This window comes from Canis lupus, chromosome 15, assembly GCF_048164855.1.
Source record: "Canis lupus baileyi chromosome 15, mCanLup2.hap1, whole genome shotgun sequence".
NCBI classification, from domain to species: domain Eukaryota; kingdom Metazoa; phylum Chordata; class Mammalia; order Carnivora; family Canidae; genus Canis; species Canis lupus.
The window spans coordinates 39,290,027-39,310,496 of NC_132852.1; the positions used below are offsets into that span (position 1 = coordinate 39,290,027).

Here is a 20,470-nt window from a genome sequence, read left to right on the forward strand (position 1 = left end):
CCAGAATCCTTCACCTTGCAAAATTGAAACTCTGACCTATTAAACAATAGCCTCTCATTCCCCCTTCTCTGGCAATACCCAGCAACCATCATTCTACTTTATTTCTTTGAATTTGACTAGTTTAGGTACTTTATATAAATAGAATCATGCAGTATTTGTTCATTTGCAACTGGCTGACTTTAGTTAGCAATGTCTTCAGGGTTCATCCATACTGTAGCATGCTAACTCTTTTTAAGGATTAAAGGAGTTTCCTTTAAAGGCTGAGTATGGGATCCCTGGGTGGCGCAGTGGTTTGGCGCCTGCCTTTGGCCCAGGGCGCGATCCTGGAGACCCGGGATCAAATCCCACGTCGGGCTCCTGATGCATGGAGCCTGCTTCTCCCTCTGCCTATGTCTCTGCCTCTCTCTCTCTCTGTGTGACTATCATAAATAAATAAAAATTTAAAAAAAAGATTAAAAAAAATAAAGGCTGAGTAATACTCCATTCTAATGTCTGTACCACATTTTGTTTATCTACTCACTGTTGATGGATAGTTGGGGTGCTTCCACCTTTCAGCTATTACAAATAATGCTACTGTGAATATGAGTATACACATATTTCTTTGAGTCTTTGCTTTTAATTTTTTTGGGTATATGTCCAGAAGTGGAATTGCTGGAGCATATGGTAATTAAAAAAATGTTTTTTGAGGAATGGCCACACTTTTCCAGAGCAGCTGCATCATCTTACATTCCCACCAGCAATGCTTGATGGTTCCAGTTTCTCCATATCCTCCCCAATACATGCTGTTTCTTGGGGTTTTGTCTTGTTTTGTTTTTTATTTCTTTACTGTTTTGTTTTTTTGTATAGTAGTCATCCTGATAGGTATGAGGTACCTAAGTTTTTTTTTTTTTTTTTAACCTCTGAACTTTTTATTGGCCTCCTGCTCCTCCCTGTTTCTGCTGCCTCTACGCCTCAGAATTTTGGTGTCGTTGGTCTCAGACACCACCTTGCTGTCCACCGTCTTGCAGGTGGTGGTCTTCTGGATTGTCTGCAAGAAGTTACTGTTGTCCAGGGCATCAGTAAGACTGAAGTCCTCCCTGTCTTCCAACAGGCGACAGTAGGTGGCAATCTCAGCCTCCAGCTTGACCTTGACATTCAGCAGGGCCTCATACTCCTGGGCCTGGTGCTGCCCCTCTGCCCAGGTCTGGTACAGCTCTGACTCCAGGTGTAGCAGGACCCTGTTGAGCTGCTCCATATATGACCTCCCTCAGGCTGTTCTCCAAGCTGGCCTTCAGGTTTCTCCTTGAGTCCAGGTTGATCTCCAAGGACTTGGCGGTACGTCTTAGCTCCGTGAGGGTCATCTCAGCTTCTCCTATCTCAGCAGTCTGTGTGGTGACCCCTGTGGTCGATCTTCTGGGACCAATACTTGTCCTCCCGGTTCTTCTGAGCCAGTTTGTCATACTGGGCCCGGATATCTGCCATGATCTTGCCAAGGTCCTGAGATTTGGGGGCATCCAACACTACCATCGACCCAGAGTTGGAGATTTGGTTTTGTAGACCCTTTACTTCCTCCTCATGGTTCTTCTTCATGAAGAGCAGCTCCTCCTTGAGAGCCTCGATCTCTGTCTTTAGCTGCAGGCAAGTGACATTGGTGGTATCAGTGACCTTGTGGAACCCATGGATGTCACTCTCCACAGACTAGCCCATGGCCAGCTCTGTCTCATATTTGATTCAGGAGTTGTCAGCCGCAAGATGGGCATTGTCACTCTGTAGAACGATGCGGGCATTGTCCACAGCACTTGCAAAGATCTGAGCCCTCAGGTCCTCCATGGTCTTGAAGTAATGTCCTCAGTCTCTGACTTGGGGTCCCTTCTTCTCTAGGTGTTCCCGGATTTTCATCTCCTGATCGAATCAGGATAATCAGATAATCTCTCTGATTATCAGCCTCCAGGCTCCTCACTCTCTCCAGGTAGGAGGCCAGGCAGTCATTCAGGTCTCTCATGGTCTCCTCACCCTGGATGCCCTCTATGCTCGCCAGACCCCTGGCCACCCCCGCAGCCAGGCCCATGGATCCCCAGCCACCCCAGAAGCTGGTGGAGCAGGATACAGAGATCCAGGAGTCTGAGCCCCTGTGCCTACATAGACACTGGCCATGTTGCTGCTGATCAGCCAGACACAGCGGCTGGGCGACTGCACAGAGCCCAGGGACCAGTAGTTGGAAGAGAAGGTGGAGCGGGTGGTGAAACTCGTGCTGTTTGGAGAGTAAGAGGGTGACACAGGAGGCCAGGGCTCAGGCTTGAGCCAGGCCTACCTAAGTTTTATTTATTTTATTTTTTAATAATAAATTTATTTTTTATTGGTGTTCAATTTACCAACATAAAGAATAACACCCAGTGTTCATCCCGTCAAGTACCCCCCTCAGTGCCCATCACCCATTCACCCCCACCCCACCCCCTCCTCCCCTTCCACCACCCCTAGTTCATTTCCCAGAGTTAGGAGTCTTTATGTTCTGTCTCCCTTTCTGATATTTCCCACACATTTCTTCTCCCTTCCCTTCTATTCCCTTTCACTATTATTTATATTCCCCAAATGAATGAGAACATACACTGTTTGTCCTTCTCTGATTGACTTACTCCACTCAGCATAATACCTTCCAGTTCCATCCACATTGAAGCAAATGGTGGGTATTTGTCGTTTCTAATGGCTGAGTAATATTCCATTGTATACATAGACCACATCTTCTTTCACCATTCATCTTTCCATGGACACCGAGGCTCCTTCCATAGTTTGGCTATTGTGGCCATTGCTGCTATAAACATCGGGGTGCAGGTGTCCCGGTGTTTCATTGCATCTGTATCTTTGGGGTAAATCCCCAACAGTGCAATTGCTGGGTCGTAGGGCAGGTCTATTTTTAACTCTTTGAGGAACCTCCATACAGTTTTCCAGAGTGGCTGCACCAGTTCACATTCCCACCAACAGTGTAAGAGGGTTCCCTTTTCTCCGCATCCTCTCCAACATTTGTGGTTTCCTGCCTTGTTAATGTTCCCCATTCTCACTGGTGTGAGGTGGTATCTCATTGTGGTTTTGATTTGTATTTCCCTGATGGCAAGTGATGCAGAGCATTTTCTCATGTGCCTGTAGGCCGTGTCTATGTCTTCCTCTGTGAGATTTCTGTTCATATCTTTTGCCCATTTCATGATTGGATTGTTTGTTTCTTTGGTGTTGAGTTTAATAAGTTCTTTATAGATCTTGGAAACTAGCCCTTTATCTGATACATCATTTGCAAGTATCTTCTCCCATTCTCTAGGTTGTCTTTTAGTTTTGTTGACTGTATCCTTTGCTGTGCAAAAGCTTCTTATCTTGATGAAGTCCCAATAGTTCATTTTTGCTTTTGTTTCTTTTGCCTTCGTGGATGTATCTTGCAAGAAGTTACTGTGGCCAAGTTCAAAAAGGGTGTTGCCTGTGTTCTCCTCTAGGATTTTGATGGAATCTTGTCTCACATTTAGATCTTTCATCCATTTTGAGTTTATCTTTGTGTATGGTGAAAGAGAGTGGTCTAGTTTCATTCTTCTGCATGTGGATGTCCAATTTTCCCAGCACCATCTATTGAAGAGACTGTCTTTCTTCCAGTGGATAGTCTTTCCTCCTTTATCGAATATTAGTTGACCATAAAGTTCAGGGTCCACTTCTGGGTTCTCTGTTCTGTTCCATTGATCTATGTGTCTGTTTTTGTGCTAGTACCACACTGTCTTGATGACCACAGCTTTGTAGTACAACCTGAAATCTGGCATTGTGATGCCCCCAGCTATGGTTTTCTTTTGTAAAATTCCCCTGGCTATTCGGGGTCTTTTCTGATTCCACACAAATCTTAAGATGATTTGTTCCAACTCTCTGAAGAAAGTCCATGGTATTTAGATAGGGATTGCATAAAATGTGTAAATCCCCTGGGTAACATGGACATTTTCACAATATTACTTCTGCCAATCCATGAGCATGGGATATTTTTCCATCTCTTTGTGTCTTCCTCAATTTCTTTCAGAAGTGTTCTATAGTTTTTAGGGTATAGATCCTTTACCTCTTTGGTTAGGTTTATTCCTAGGTATCTTATGCTTTTGGGTGCAATTGTAAATGGGATTGACTCCTTAATTTCTCTTTCTTCAGTCTCATTGTTAGTGTATAGAAATGCCACTGATTTCTGGGCATTGATTTTGTATCCTGCCACGCTACCAAATTGCTGTATGAGTTCTAGCAATCTTGGGGTGGAGGCTTTTGGGTTTTCTATGTACAGTATCACGTCATCAGCGAAGAGGGAGAGTTTGACTTCTTCTTTGCCAATTTGAATGCCTTTAATGTCTTTTTGTTGTCTGATTGCTGAGGCTAGGACTTCCAGTACTATGTTGAATAGCAGTGATGAGAGTGGACATTCCTGTCTTGTTCCTGATCTTAGGGGAATGGCTCCCAGTGTTTCCCCATTGAAAATTATATTTGCTATGGGGTTTTCGTAGATGGCTTTTAAGATGTCGAGGAATGTTCCCTCCATCCCTACACTCTGAAGAGTTTTGATCAGGAATGGATGCTGTATTTTGTCAAATGCTTTCTCTGCATCTAATGAGAGGATCATATGGTTCTTGGTTTTTCTCTTGGTGATATGATGAATCACATTGATTGTTTTATGAGTGTTGAACCAGCCTTGTGTCCCGGGGATAAATCCTACTTGGTCGTGGTGAATAATTTTCGAATGTACTGTTGGATCCTATTGGCTAGTATCTTGTTGAGAATTTTTGCATCCGTGTTCATCAGGGATATTAGTCTGTAATTCTCCTTTTTGGTGGGGTCTTTGTCTGGTTTTGGAATTAAGGTGATGCTGGCCTCATAGAACGAGTTTGGAAGTACTCCAACTCTTTCTATCTTTCCAAACAGCTTTAGTAGAATAGGTATGGTTTCTTCTTTAAACATTTGATAGAATTCCCCTGGGAAGCCATCTGGCCCTGGACTCTTGTGTCTTGGGAGGTTTTTGATGACTGCTTCAATTTCCTCCCTGGTTATTGGCCTGTTCAGGTTTTCTATTTCTTCCTGTTCCAGTTTTGTTAGTTTGTGGCTTTCCAGGAATGCGTCCATTTCTTCTAGATTGCCTAATTTACTGGCGTATAGCTGTTCATAATATGTTTTTAAAATCGTTTGTATTTCCTTGGTGTTGGTAGTGATCTCTCCTTTCTCATTCATGATTTTATTAATTTGAGTCTTCTCTCTCTTCTTTTTACTAAGGCTGGCTAATGGTTTATCTATCTTATTAATTCTTTCAAAGAACCAGCTCCTGGTTTTGTTGATCTGTTCCACAGTTCTTCTGGTCTCGATTTCGTTGAGTTCTGCTCAAATCTTAATTAACTCTCTTCTTCTGCTGGGTGTAGGATCTATCTGCTGTTTTTTCTCTAGCTCCTTTATGTGTAACGTTAGCTTTTGTATTTGAGTTCTTTCCAGTTCTTGAATGGATGCTTGTATTGCGATGTATTTCCCCCTTAGGACTGCTTTTGCTGCATCCCAAAGATTTTGAACAGTTGTATCTTCATGCTCATTAGTTTCCATGAATCTTTTTAATTCTTCCTTAATTTCCTGGTTGACCCTTTCATCTGTTAGCAGGATGGTCCTTAACCTCCACGTGTTTGAGGTCCTTCCAAACTTCTTGTTGTGATTTAGTTCTAATTTCAAGGCATTATGGTCTGAGAATATGCAGGGGACGATCCCAATCTTTTGGTATTGGTTCAGACCCGATTTGTGACCCAATATGTGGTCTATTCTGGAGAAAGTTCCATGTGCACTTGAGAAGAATGTGTATTCAGTTGAGTTTGGATGTAAAGTTCTGTAGATATCTGTGAAATCCATCTGGTCCATTGTATCATTTAAAGCTCTCGTTTCTTTGGATATGTTGTGCTTAGAAGACCTATCTAGTATAGAAAGAGCTAGATTGAAGTCACCAAGTATAAGTGTATTATTATCTAAGTACTTCTTCACTTTGGTTATTAATTGATTTAAATATTTGGCAGCTCCCACATTCGGGGCATATATATTGAGGATTGTTAAGTCCTCTTGTTGGATAGATCCTTTAAGTATGAGATAGTGTCCTTCTTCATCTCTCACTACAGTCTTCGGGGTAAATTTTAGTTTATCTCATGTAAGGATGAGCAGGCTACCCCTGCTTTCTTTTGAGGACCATTTGAATGGTAAATGGTTCTCCAACCTTTTATTTTCAGGTTGTAGGTGTCCTTCTGTCTAAAATGAGTCTCTTGTAGGCAGCAAATAGATGGGTCCTGCTTTTTTATCCAGTCTGAAACCCTGCGCCTTTTGATGGGGTCATTAAGCCCGTTCACGTTCAGAGTTACTATTGAGAGATATGAGTTTAGTGTCATCATGATATCTATTCAGTCCTTGTTTTTGTGGATCGTTCCACTGAACTTCTTCTTAAAGGGGAATTTTAAGAGTCCCCCTTAAAATTTCTTGCAGAGCTGGTTTGGAGGTCACATATTCTTTCAGTTCCTGCCTGTCTTGGAAGCTCTTTATCTCTCCTTCCATTTTGAATGAGAGCCTGGCTGGATAAAGTATTCTTGGTTCATGTTCTTCTCATTTAGGACCCCGAATATATCCTGCCAGCCCTTTCTGGCCTGCCGGGTCTCTGTGGAGAGGTCTGCTGTTACCCTAATACTCCTCCCCATAAAGGTCAGGGATTTCTTGTCTCTTGCTGCTTTAAGGATCTTCTCTTTATCTTTGGAATTTGCAAGCTTCACTATTAGATGTCGAGGTGTTGAACGGTTTTTATTGATTTTAGGGGGGGGGGATCTCTCTATTTCCTGGATCTGAATGCCTGTTTCCCTTCCCAGATTAGGAAAGCTTTCAGCTATGATTTGTTCAAATACATATTCTGGCCCTCTGTCCCTTTCGGCGCCCTGGGAACCCCAGTGAAACGTAGGTTTTTCTTCCTCAGGCTGTCGTTTATTTCCCGTAATCTATCTTCATGGTCTTTTAATTGTTTGTCTCTCTTTTCCTCAGTTTCCCTCTTTGCCATCAACTTGTCTTCTATGTCACTCACTTGTTCTTCCACCTGGTTAACCCTCGGCATTAAGACTTCTAGTTTGGATTGCATCTCATTCAATTGATTTTTAATTTCTGCCTGATTAGATCTAAATTCTGCAGTCATGAAGTCTCTCAAGTCCTTTATGCTTTTTTCTAGAGCCACCAGTAGCTGTATAATAGTGCTTCTGAATTGGCTTTCTGACATTGAATTGTAATCCAGATTTTGTAATTCTGTGGGAGAGAGGACTGTTTCTGATTCTTTCTTTTGAGGTGAGGTTTTCCTTCTAGTCATGTTGCTCAGTGCTGAGTGGCCAAAAACAAGTATTGGGAAAAGGAGAAAAAGAGAGGAGAGAAAGAAGGAAAGAAAAGAGAAAAAGAAAAAAGAAAAAAAGGAAGAAAAAAAGAAAAAAGAGAAGAAAAAGAGAAAGAAAAAGAAAGAAAGAAAAAAAGGGGGTGGGAAAGAGAAAAAAAATCAAAAAGAAAAAAAAAAAACCACGGGGGAGTATCTTCTGATTCTGTGTACTTTAAGTCCCTTGACTTCCCCTGGAACTTGTCCGTCTAGCTGGTCTTCTGGGGGAGGGGCCTGTTGTGCTGATTTTCAGGTGTTAGCACTTGGGGGAGCTGCTCTGCCCCCTGCCTGGTGCAGGGCTCAGTGGGGGTTGTTTACCCCGTGAGGCCCCAGGAGGAACAACCGCAGTGGCGGGGCCAGCTCTGGAAACCTGGATTCAGCCCCTGCAGGAACTCTGGAGCTCTCCGTCTGCAGGGCCTGGAGGCTCCGGGGCGGGCCCGCTGATCTGCTCAGCTCTGGGCAGGAGCGTCCTTGCTGTCTTGGGCCCTCCTGGGCCCTCCGGCCTCTGCCTGTCCCGGGGGAGGCCAGATCCTGGGCTGTGTCCCGGCGCCCTGTGCTCCGGAGTCTGCGCTGTTGGATTCGCGCTCCCGGAGCCGCGCAGCCCCCTCCGCGGAGCCTCTTCCTCCGCCCGAGCCCCTCCGAGCTGCTCCCGCCCGGCAGCCCCCTCCGCAGAGCCGCCCCCGAGCCCATCCGAGCTGCTCCGGGTCCCGCCGTGCGCTGCAGCCCTTAGGGAGCTCGGCGCACTGTCCCGGGGCGCAGGTGTCTGTTAGTGTCCCAGGGAGCCCGAGGGCATCCCCGCCCTCCTGGGGTCCTGCTCTAACTCCCTTCGAGACCTTTCCGCCCGGGAAGGTTGTGCGGCTCCTGCTTCTCCTGGACGGGGCTCTCCAGCCTGGGGACACCCGCCCCGGCCTTAGCCTGGCTCCTCGCGGGGCCCCTCCCCCTTGGAGGCCTTTTGTTTCTTTCTTTTCCCCACCGTCTTCCTACCTTGATAGAAGCGCGAACTCTTCTCACTGTAGCATTCCAGCTGTTGTCTCTTTAAATCTCAGGCCGAATTCGTAGATTTTCAGGATGATTTGAAGGTTATCTAGGTAATTTGGTGGGGACAGGTGATTTGGGGACCCTACTCTTCCGCCGTCTTGCCCCTCCTGGGTACCTAAGTTTTAAAGGAGTATGAACAATGTGTCCTGATTAACTCCTTCTGGAATCACTGCTCCTTTGCTCAATCAATTCGTGTTTCTCCTTGGGCAAGTTCCATAGCCTGTGTGCCTCAATTTCATTTTCTTCTCAGTGTAAATGTCTGTGTGGAAGGGTGGTATGGATGTTGTTGAGATTATATCCCATCCTCTGTGCCCATTCCAGCATTTTAATTGCCCTGGAAAAGCTAAAAGCAGAGTATATTACTGTTTATATTCCCATTATTCCTAGCTGTTGGTTTTCTCTTGCATCCTAATCAGAAACATGATGTTTCCAAAATGTTATGGGAGAGAGAGCCCTGGTCTTAGAACCAGAAGGCATGGAACTGAATTCCCATTTTCCCACTTTTTAGTTGAGGGAAGTTGGTTTTATCTGGAAAAAAAAATGGCATGACAGTGGGCACCTCGTGATCCTGCTCTTTCAAATCTACCTCTTCCTGTCCCCATCCAACAACTTAGAAGCTCCCCCCCTCCCGCCGCTTTATTGAGATTTTACTGACATCTAATGCATGTTATTTTAAGGTGTACAGTGTGCAAGATGATTACCACAATAAGGTCAGTGAACACTACCATCCCCTCAGATAATTACCTTTTTTATGTGTATGGTAATATTTAAGGTCTAATTTGGTAACAGCCTCCAAGCATATGATACAGTATTGTTAATTATACTCACCATGTTGCACATTGGAACCCCAGAATTTATTCATTGTGTAGCTGGGAGTTTGTGCCATTTGAGCAGTGTCTCCCCATTTCACACCACCTCTAGCCCCAGCAACCACCATTTCTGGAAGTTCAGCTCTTTTAGATTCCACATATGTGTGGGAACATATGGTATCTCTCTTTCTCTGTCTGGCTTATCTCACTTGGCACAGTGACTTCATGGTTCAACCAAGTTGAACCTCAGAGGGCAAGATTTCCTTCTTTTTTTTAATGGCTGAGTGGTATTCCATTGTAATTATACACCAGGTTTTCTTTACTCATTCATCTGTTGATGGTCACTTGGGTCATTTCTGTGTCTTGGCTATGGTGAGGAATGCTGCAATGAACATGAGAGTGCACATGTCTTTGAGACGATGTCCTCTTTTCCTTTGGGATTCTGATAGCCTTTGTGTTGCTGCCACTTACAACTTCCCAGTCATCATTCACCCACTGAAGCTCAAGCTTTCCTGAGAGCTGCTCTAATCCTCTCAGCATGGGTTACTAACTGCAAAGTCTGGAGATGTGCTGGGCCACCAGCTTCCTTGACTCTTCTGCTGTGTTTGACGATCTGTGCTAGACCACTTCGTTCTTGACCTTCCTCTTTGGTTCCTGGGACACCACTTCCCTTTGATTTTCCTTTCCCTTTAGATAGTTCTCTCTCAGTATCCTCCTTCTGATTCTCTTGACTCTCTCTGGGGTGGGGCATCACCCTCCACATATTTACTGACGACCCTTGAATCTGTATTGCCAGACCTTCTTTCCTGAATTCCAGACTCCTAGAAACATCCCCCTCTTGAGCTCCTTACCTCCCACTCTACTCAGCCCTAGCATACTCCTCAAAGTGGCTGGGCCCACAGTGTGGTGCTTCTTGGTACCCTGTCCAGGACTGCCGGTGGCCCTCACTCTCTGATCCGCAGCCCCCCCACCCTGCTGCACTTGGCTTAGTCTCCAGATTGTCCTATCACTCTTGCTCTTCCTTCTGTCTCGCTTCTGTCTTGCCCCAGTACTCCATGCTTGGTTGTCTTGCAAGGATATGGCCAGATGCCCCCCCACCCCCACTCCCACATGAGGATCTGTTTCATGTTCTGTCTGGACCTCCCCGCCCCCACCCCCGCCCAGCCGCTGCCATTACTATTCCTCCAACTGAATTCTGCACTGGTGATCAGTCCCACCTTGTACCAAGGCCAGAGATCTAGGTGTCATTCTGCACTGCTCCTCATTCCTTTCCTGTGGGACCCCCAGCTAAGGGCTGCTAAGACTGAAATTACTTCTGCATGGCTCCCAAGTCCTCCCCTCCTCCATGCCTTCACTGTCAGTTTTCTTGTTCAGCTGTGGTCATCTCTCTTGGCTGCTATTGCCTTCACCTCATATATAGTTGCTTTCTCTCCATCCTTGCCTCCTCCTGGCCACCCTTCACTCTGCTGCTAGTTCCTGCAATGCTGATTCTCTGAGCTGCTTAAAACGTGCACATCCCCCTGCTGGGGAATCAAGGACCAGTTCCCATGAATCATGCACATAAGCACATCTCCTGCCTCTTGACCCCCTTCACTTTTGAGCTACACCAAACCACGTGGGGTTGCTTTTCATGTTTGTATTCATTTGCGTACTCTGTCTTGGCCTCTCTCTCTACTTGGTCTTCCTAGGAAAGTCCCACTCATCATTTGAGACTCAGCCCCATCATAGCCCTCTCTGTCATGATGAGAGCAGCTGACATGTGCATGTGCTTGCTGTGTGCCAGTCACTGCTCTAAATGGTCTACATGAATTTATGGAGTGCTCACAACAACCCTCTTGTGGCACTTGCAGAGTGGGTACCATTATGATCATCCTCCTTTCATAGTTGGGAAATGGAAGCACAGAGAGATTAGATGTCTCATGCAGAGTGACTCAACCAGCATCTGAAGCTGGGATCTGAAAGCAGGCAGTCTCATTCTGGACTTAGGGCCCTTAGCCCCTGGAGCAGCCCTGGCTATGTGAGGCAGAGGTGGCCATCTCCTCCTTCTGGCCTGCCCTCACCTGACTCAAATGCATCTCTAGCATGGCATTTAGTATACTGTCTTTCAAGTACACATTGGGCCTCTGGGGCTGGGGGGCAGACCTGCCTTTGAGTCATGCTCAGATTCCTTGTGTGGGGACCCCAATTCACCCCTTTATGTACCCCCATCACCCGGTGGTACATACTCATCAAAATTCTTTTGAAGAGTAACTGAAGGAGTATAACGAATATTAGTCGAATGCATGATTAGTGAGAGCTTTTTGTAAGGTGTTAAAAGGGTTGGGCAACTATGGGCAAACCTGGCCTGCTTCCTGTTTTTGCACTGCCCACAAGCTAAGAATGGTTTTTTACAGATGCATATTTGCAATCAATCTGATGATGGGGAGCACTAATTCTAAACCTCAGTTAAGGGGTAACATCCCTCCCCAAAGAATTCTGTTCTTCCTCATTGGATCTATGTTGTAGTCCACTGTTGTTACTGTCTTTTGAATTTTGTCAATGAATATGAGGAAATATGTGTGTTCTCTTATTTTGTAAGTACTTACAGAACATCTCAGTTGTGCCCCTTGGTTCACAAACCCTAAAATATTTACTCGCTTACTAAGAAAATGTGCCCCCTGCTCAAAGGGCTACTTATATAACAGTGTTACTGTTGTACTGTGACGAGGGGGATTAAAAAATGTAAAATCTGGGCAAACATGTCTGATTAGAAGCGTTAAAGCTTGTGAACCCTTGGGCAGTAAGGGCTGAACAAATGTTCTCTTTCTCTTTTCTATTCCTGACCTAATCTGAGGGAACACATGGTTGGTTGGTTGGTTTGAGGGTAGATGACTTAAAAAACATGACACAAAAAAATATCTTGCTTTGCTGGGTAATCCTGGGGGGTTTGAGGGTAGGTGACTTTAAAAAACAATTCTTGGTTGGTTGGAGGGTAGGTGACTTAAAAAACATAACACAAAAAAATATCTTGCTTTGCTGGGTAATCCTGGGGGTTAGTCAGTGGTGTGCAGGGCAGACTGTATAACATTTAAGTTGGAGACAGAGTCTTTCTTACATTTTAGGGCCCCACATTCCTGATGACAGTTACCTGGACTGCAGGACATCTATTTATGAGGCCTTGGAGAAAGGTAAAACTCAGCAGGAGCCATAAGCAATCTTTTCCACACTTTTTTTTAAAAAAGACTATTTATAGGCTTATGTCTACATATATTTTTGCTACTGGTCTTAAATCTTTAAAGTCTTTAAAAATTTATATTCAAAGTGTTTTTCTGTTCATTTTTCATTTTATTAAGAAGAAACTATAAATAAAACTTAACAATGCCATCATTTTTCATTAGCTCTAATGGCTTTGTGACAAGATGAAAGCTCACATAGTGTAATGTTTGATTTTTTTCTTCCTCAAATGCTGTCAGGCTAGATCATTTAGAAATATTACAAAATCTTCTGTACTGAAGGAGAAAGCTTTTGACACCAAATTAAAAAGAACAACAACAAAACAAGGCATGTGCATTACATCATTTGAAACCTTTGTAGCTTTTGGAAGCTCTTCTAAATCACACATATTCCTTTGTCTTCCCATTGTTGTTTCTCTTATATTCACAGTCTCTGCCTCAAGCTGCATTGTAGCCTTCAAAATAATTTTAGAAATCTAAGACCCAGTGTTCTTGTTTCATCACGCTTCAAATTTACCTTGAATTAAAATCTTCATTTCTTAGGTTATTATTCTGGAGCCAGTTGTACGGTTATTTTAATAGGAACATTTTGGGCCTTTGTGGGTCCAACCACATTGTTCACAAGGAAGAAAGTGAGGCCAGGAGAGAGATTAACAAATACACTCATGGTCACACGACTAGGTAGTGGCAGAGCAAAGACAAGAGCCTGGACAAGCCCCACTTGCTAAAATTTCCTACCTGAATTTTTCCCTTTTGTAAGTTTTCAGGGATGAAATCTGCCAGAAACTTGAGTGGGGAGAAATAACAAAAGTTCCAAGTTCTTTTTTCTTTTTTTTAATATATTTATTTTTTATTGGTGTTCAATTTACCAACATACAGAATAACACCCAGTGCTCATCCCGTCAAGTGCCCCCCTCAGTGCCCATCACCCATTCACCCCCACCCCACCCCCTCCTCCCCTTCCACCACCCCTAGTTCGTTTCCCAGAGTTAGGAGTCTTTATGTTCTGTCTCCCTTTCTGATATTTCCCACACATTTCTTCTCCCTTCCCTTCTATTCCCTTTCACTATTATTTATATTCCCCAAATGAATGAGAACATACACTGTTTGTCCTTCTCTGATTGACTTACTTCACTCAGCATAATACCCTCCAGTTCCATCCACATTGAAGCAAATGGTGGGTATTCGTCATTTCTAATGGCTGAGTAACATTCCATTGTATACATAAACCACATCTTCTTTCACCATTCATCTTTCCATGGACACCGAGGCTCCTTCCATAGTTTGGCTATTGTGGCCATTGCTGCTATAAACATGGGGGGGCAGGTGTCCAGGCGTTTCATTGCATCTGTATCTTTGGGGTAAATCCCCGACAGTGCAATTGCTGGGTCGTAGGGCAGGTCTATTTTTAACTCTTTGAGGAACCTCCACACAGTTTTCCAGAGTGGCTGCACCAGTTCACATTCCCACCAACAGTGTAAGAGGGTTCCCTTTTCTCCACATGCTCTCCAACATTTGTGGTTTTCTGCCTTGTTAACGTTCCCCATTCTCACTGGTGTGAAGTGGTATCTCATTGTGGTTTTGATTTGTATTTCCCTGATGGCAAGTGATGCAGAGGATTTTCTCATGTGCATGTTGGCCGTGTCTATGTCTTCCTCTGTGAGATTTCTGTTCATATCTTTTGCCCATTTCATGATTGGATTGTTTCTTTGGTGTTGAGTTTAATAAGTTCTTTATAGATCTTGGAAACTAGCCCTTTATCTGATACATCATTTGCAAGTATCTTCTCCCATTCTCTAGGTTGTCTTTTAGTTTTGTTGACTGTATCCTTTGCTGTGCAAAACTTCTTATCTTGATGAAGTCCCAATAGTTCATTTTTGCTTTTGTTTCTCTTGCCTTCGTGGATGTATCTTGCAAGAAGTTACTGTGGCCAAGTTCAAAAAGGGTGTTGCCTGTGTTCTCCTCTAGGATTTTGATGGAATCTTGTCTCACATTTAGATCTTTCATCCATTTTGAGTTTATCTTTGTGTATGGTGAAAGAGAGTGGTCTAGTTTCATTCTTCTGCATGTGGATGTCCAATTTTCCCAGCACCATCTATTGAAGAGACTGTCTTTCTTCCAGTGGATAGTCTTTCCTCCTTTATCGAATATTAGTTGACCATAAAGTTCAGGGTCCACTTCTGGGTTCTCTGTTCTGTTTCATTGATCTATGTGTCTGTTTTTGTGCCAGTACCACACTGTCTTGATGACCACAGCTTTGAAGTACAACCTGAAATCTGGCATTGTGATGCCCCCAGCTATGGTTTTCTTTTGTAAAGTTCCCCTGGCTATTCGGGGTCTTTTCTGATTCCACACAAATCTTAAGATGATTTGTTCCAACTCTCTGAAGAAAGTCCATGGTATTTAGATAGGGATTGCATAAAATGTGTAAATCGCCCTGGGTAACATGGACATATTCACAATATTAATTCTTCCAATCCATGAACATGGAATATTTTTCCATCTCTTTGTGTCTTCCTCAATTTCTTTCAGAAGTGTTCTGTAGTTTTTAGCGTATAGATCCTTTACCTCTTTGGTTAGGTTTATTCCTAGGTATCTTATGCTTTTGGGTGCAATTGTAAATGGGATTGACTCCTTAATTTCTCTTTCTTCAGTCTCTTTGTTAGTGTATAGAAATGCCACTGATTTCTGGGCATTGATTTTGTATCCTGCCATACTGCCGAATTGCTGTATGAGTTCTAGCAATCTTAGGATGGAGTCTTTTGGGTTTTCTAGGTACAGTATCATGTCATCTGCGAAGAGGGAGAGTTTGGCTTCTTCTTTGCCAATTTGAATGCCTTTTATTTCTTTTTGTTGCCTGATTGCTGAGGCTGGGACTTCTAATACTATGTTGAATAGCAGTGGTGAGAGTGGACATCCCTATCTTGTTCCTGATCTTAGGGGGAAGGCTCCCAGTGTTTCTCCATTAAGAATGATATTTGCTGTAAAAGTTCCAAGTTCTTATTTTTTTTAAAGATTTATTTATTTATGACAGACATAGAAAGAGAGACAGAGAGAGGCAGAGACACAGGAGGAGGGAGAAGCAGGCTCCATGCCGGGAGACCGATGTGGGACTCGATCCCGGGACTCCAGGATTGCGCCCTGGACCAAAGGCAGGCGCCAAACCGCTGAGCCACCCAGGGATCCCCCAAGTTCTTATTTTTTAAATTAAGCTATTATGAGTTAAATTATTTCCAATTATGTAGACACTTAAAAATTGAGTCACTGGTTTCAGGAAAATAATAACAAGGTACTTTGCAAATGTACTGAATTTCACATCAATGTGACTAAAGACAGATTTTCTTGGGATTTGACATCACTGTTTGCAGTGGTAGGTGATGTTGAAGGACTAGACCCTTGGCATCTAAATTCTGAGTGCGATTGGGAATCTGAGTATGCCAGCGCTCCTCCGCCTTGGCCTCCCAGTCTCGTCAGATGGGAGGGCCCGTGGCTATTTGGCAGATGCCTCTGTGTGTCAGCTTGGCTGCACAAATTCTCAGGGACTTTTTGCATTTGTGCAGTGGATTATTTTAGAAACTAACCTGTAATTCTGTGCCTGTGTCTTCTGTTTTATTAATGGGTTTTTTCTTAAGACAGCTGCCTGCATTTGCCTAAGGGCAAAGTAGAAAGGAGTTGAGTGACTGCAGAACTCAGAATATACATGAGGGCTGTCATCACTTCCAGCCGGTTACTTAACATTTTTAAGGAAAGCCCTACCTTTTCTCTTTCTAGAAGATGTCAAGGACACTAACTGATTATTCCCAAAAGCCCTGGTGTAGTATGCCATACGTATGAATCCAGTGCCTGTCCCTCCAGGAAAGCCATCATGTTTGCCAGTTCGGGCTGTAATCCCGGGTCCACACCACCATGATCTTCGTTATATATGGTTATATAGGTTATCTCTGTTTTTTTTTTTTTTAACTTTTTAATTTTCTGAAAAATTAATTATGAGAGTTGTGCTTTCTAAGATTTGCTATTATTAAGGATGATTCAGTTGATTTCATTTGGAATGTAAGACCTGAAATGGGGGCAGATCTCTCTACAAAACAAGAACTTATTGAGCGAGTATAGGCATTAATACTGTACTTACTCCACATATGTGGGTAGTTGCCAAAAGCATAATCATTTTCTGGAACACTGTGTTCTGACTCTAGTTTGTACATCTGTTGTATCTTTCTAGCCAAAAGGAAGTAGAGAGTTGTGAAAATATCAGAGGAGTTTGGGGCCAGTTAGATAGTTATTTCAAGTCACAAGTTTGCTTTCACCTGATTAACCTACTCCCTTAATGGTATATGGTTGCTCCTGGAAAAAAAATTAAAATATAAATATTTATTGAGAACCTCAATGTGTGTGTTAACTTTGTTACTGAGTACAAGGAGGGACAGGTGGTAAATGCCAGTAGAGACTGCCTGGCCCCTATGAGACCTGGGGTCAGATGAAGGTGAAGTCTGGGTGATCAGGGCTGGGGCTGGCATCTGGGGAGTTGCGTGGGCTGGTGTCAACACTGGTTATTTATTTATTTTTTTAACACAGGTTAATTACACATAGGTAAGAACTAAAGACCTAGACGTAAGTGAACAGGGATTCCCATGGGTAAAGGTAGTCCCAAAGAAATTCTCAGGAAGGGACCTGAGTCATTTGGGCAGACATCAGGTAAGGCATAATCCAGGCTGAAACTGTGAGAGCAGGCTGCATTCGTCACAGCCCACTCAGTCAAACAGAAGCCCTTTAATGCCAGGACTTACTTACAAAAGTCTTTGGAAGACCTGAAAGCCAAGTAGGGAATGATGGGGTTACCCAGAGATTAGCAATAGGAGGAAACCACTGTCATCCCTGAGGCTGGTGGTTGTTATCAGAGGCCAAGAGCTGGATCTACCTGGAGGCTCCCAGAAGCAGCAGGGACTGTGGAGGAAGGGCCTATCTGGTGGGAGCTGGAGTGTGGAGAAGATGAAGCCACTGCCAGAGATGCCATCCAAAGCAGAGAGAGGAAAGGGAAGAAACACTCTGGCTTCTTCCTCTCTCCCATCCTCCAATCTGCTATTTAAACCTTGCTGGAGCCAGCTGGCAAGTGAGTGTGGAAAAGATAGTTTGCAGAGGAAGGGCAGGGAATGGATCAAATTACAAACAGGCACGTGAGCAGCCTGGGTCAGAGTTGGAGGGAGACTCACTGCTGGCAAGTTTTGAGCTGACAAGAGACCGTAGCCTGATAGATGCTGTTGGAGCAGCAGATCAAGTCTTCCACGAAGGCTCAGAGGGTCCAGTGTCAGGCTTGTCTGATTTTTCCAGGTTTGAGCCTGTGAGTGCTTCTTGCATGAGGTGACTGTGCTCCCTCTCTGGCCCATGGCAAGCTCGACCAGATGTGGGGCAGGTGGCCACTTTTCAGGATGCAGGCTTTCTTTGCTGGATTCTGGTGGCCATGTGCTCAGTGGCTGGCCTTTGGCCAGGGATCCCCAAACCTCTCTTTAAGTGGCTGAAGCTCTCTGGATGAGCGGTGAGGAATCATGACAGTGAGTACTAAAAGAACAAACAGTTCTGTATGAAAAGGTCCGTTCAGGTCTCTGTCCCAGATGGCCTCAGAGGCACTACTTTTCTGAGGTAGTCATATAAATCCTCAGCCATGACTTTAGGCATCTTCTGGTCTCTGTCCCCCTTCCATTCAATCATTCTTATCATCATTGTCACCATCTCCAGTGTTTTCATCACAGACTTCGAATTCCCATTGTGCTGTCCACACTGTAGTGAAGCGGTGAGTTCGTCTATTTGTAACCAGGGTTAATTATCACTTAGTGAACTATGGACGTACACCAGGCACCATGCAAAGTGCAGCAAGAACAGTTGCGTGGTGGTGCTCAAACTTCAGTGTGACTCAGAATCACCAATAGGGCTTGTTAAAATAAAATAGTTCGCCCTCCTTATGGCTTCCCATCTGTTCCTGGTATAGTGGGCCTCATGGGGTCCTGAGGATTTGCATGTCCCACTGGTTTCCAGATGCTGCCGATGCTGCTCATCCAGGAACGCACTTTGAGAATCACTGCGTCAAGGCCTTGGCTCTTCACAGAGTTATGGGCAGTCCTTGTATTCTCCATCCCACAGCCGAGGAAACGCTCATGAGGTCACATCATTAGCTGGGGCCCATGTGGCTGGGTCAGCTCTTGGTGTTCCCACTAGGCCCGATGATGCAGGCCTGGCCCATCATTAGGGCTTTCCCTGAGGCTGGTGGAACAGGGTGGGTGAGGGGGGCAGGGGGGTGGTTCCAGTAGGGGTTTGGAGCAGCAAGCCCAGATGGCTGCCACCCTCAGTGGACCAGGCCATTGACAACCTGTGAAATTTGTAATTTGGTAAGAAAGAAAGCCCTAGTGGATTTCTTTCTTAAATTTTATTCCATGCTGAAAGTGGGTTACACCTTTTTTAAAAAAAAAATGGGCCCAGTTTGGGTTGGTTGGTGGACTTTTACCTTTTGGTACAAAATGCCCCTCCTCACTGAGACTGGCAGGGTTGTCTGAGGCCGTGAGACCTGGAAGCCCCAGGCGGTGGCATTCAGGGAGGAATCCCCCTGCAGGACCAGCTGCCCTCTCTACCAGAGTGTCCAGCCACCAGTGGGACACCTGGACTCACCACCTGTAGTAGGGGGCATTTGCTACCATGCTCAGACCTCTTACCCTTATCTCAGAGTACGGCCCATTGCCTGGCACTTTGTTTCACAGTTAAACCAAGCATCTTTTTAATAAACTCAGTCTTCCGTGTTGATGAGTACTGTGGTTGTCCCCAGTGACTTTCACAGAGTGGTTAGCTCAGATACTTCACTAGCAAACTCTGCCTAACTTCTTGAGTCGCCATTGAACAAAGTAGGCCACAGGAAAGCCTGAGGTTTGAAGGATAAAAAGGGTGAGATGGTGAGCATAACACACCACCTCCTTTCCTACTGGATTTGAATAACATATTAATTATTAATTCAGAGTATCTTTATTGTTCCATCTGCAAACTGCAAATGTGAATTCCAGCCATGTATTTTTAAACAGCTCTATTATGATCAAACAAATTAGAATATCTCAGGCACTTTATTACAAGTGGGCTTTGTTTATAAGGAAGAAGCTGTTTTATATATGGTTTCTATTTCTTCATTTCGGTAAACTGTAGCCAAAGTCTGAGTTAGGAGGAATGTGAGCTGTTTACTATTTAAGAGTTCTATATATCATACTTGCAGTAGCTTCCATCATGTTTCCTTTGTAGAAATAGTGAATTAAGACCCACAGTAGAGAAATCTATGCCCTGGGACCTGGACTAAAATAGAGGAATTGATGAATTTATAACAATATAGATAACTAATCTGGATAAAAAAGATTCAAAAACAGCTTCAGTTAGCTATATATGCAGTTAATGTTGCCTTCTGGAAAGAAAGGATGTACAAGGATATTTTCAGTTACTTTAGAAATAGATTCTGAAAGTATTCATGTATTAATTGCCTATGAATATTGAGCCATCTATTAGACAATGACTGCTTGTGACCTTTTTTTTTGAAACATGGTTTTATTCAGAATTCTGAATTCACAAATTCAGATTTAAATTTGTACCTGCAGATCTCTGGTTGTCTCTAAAGTATAATATTGTGTTTTTTATAGTGGGTTTAATACATAGAAAATTCTTAACATCTTTCTTGTAGAATTTTTAAGTAGAAGCCAGAGTCTTCTGTATCCTGTATCATCCATTATTTATTGCTGCATAGCAAACCTTCCCCCAAACATGGTGGCTCAACACAACAACAATCATTTATTGAGTCCACAAATAGGCACTTTGGGCAGAGCTTGGCATGGAAAACTTTCACAGCTGGGGCAGTTCAAGGGCAGGGGGCAGTTGGGATATGTGGGGTGGAGTGGGGAGGGGTCACAAATCCTCTTCCAAGATGGCCACTCACCTGGCTGGTGAGTTGGTGCTGGCTGTAGCCTAGGAGCTGAGCTGGGGCTGAGGGCCTGGGACCTTGG

At 44.1% G+C, this 20,470-nt stretch overlaps 1 protein-coding gene and 1 pseudogene across 17 annotated transcripts in view; one reads left to right on the plus strand and one right to left on the minus strand.

Annotated features, from left to right (window-relative positions):
* Window positions 1-20,470, plus strand: part of CSGALNACT1 (chondroitin sulfate N-acetylgalactosaminyltransferase 1) — a 327,875-nt gene that overhangs the window by 57,348 nt on the left and 250,057 nt on the right. The gene's annotated exons all lie outside the window — the stretch shown is intronic.
* Window positions 893-19,135, minus strand: LOC140604507 (keratin, type I cytoskeletal 18 pseudogene; annotated as a pseudogene).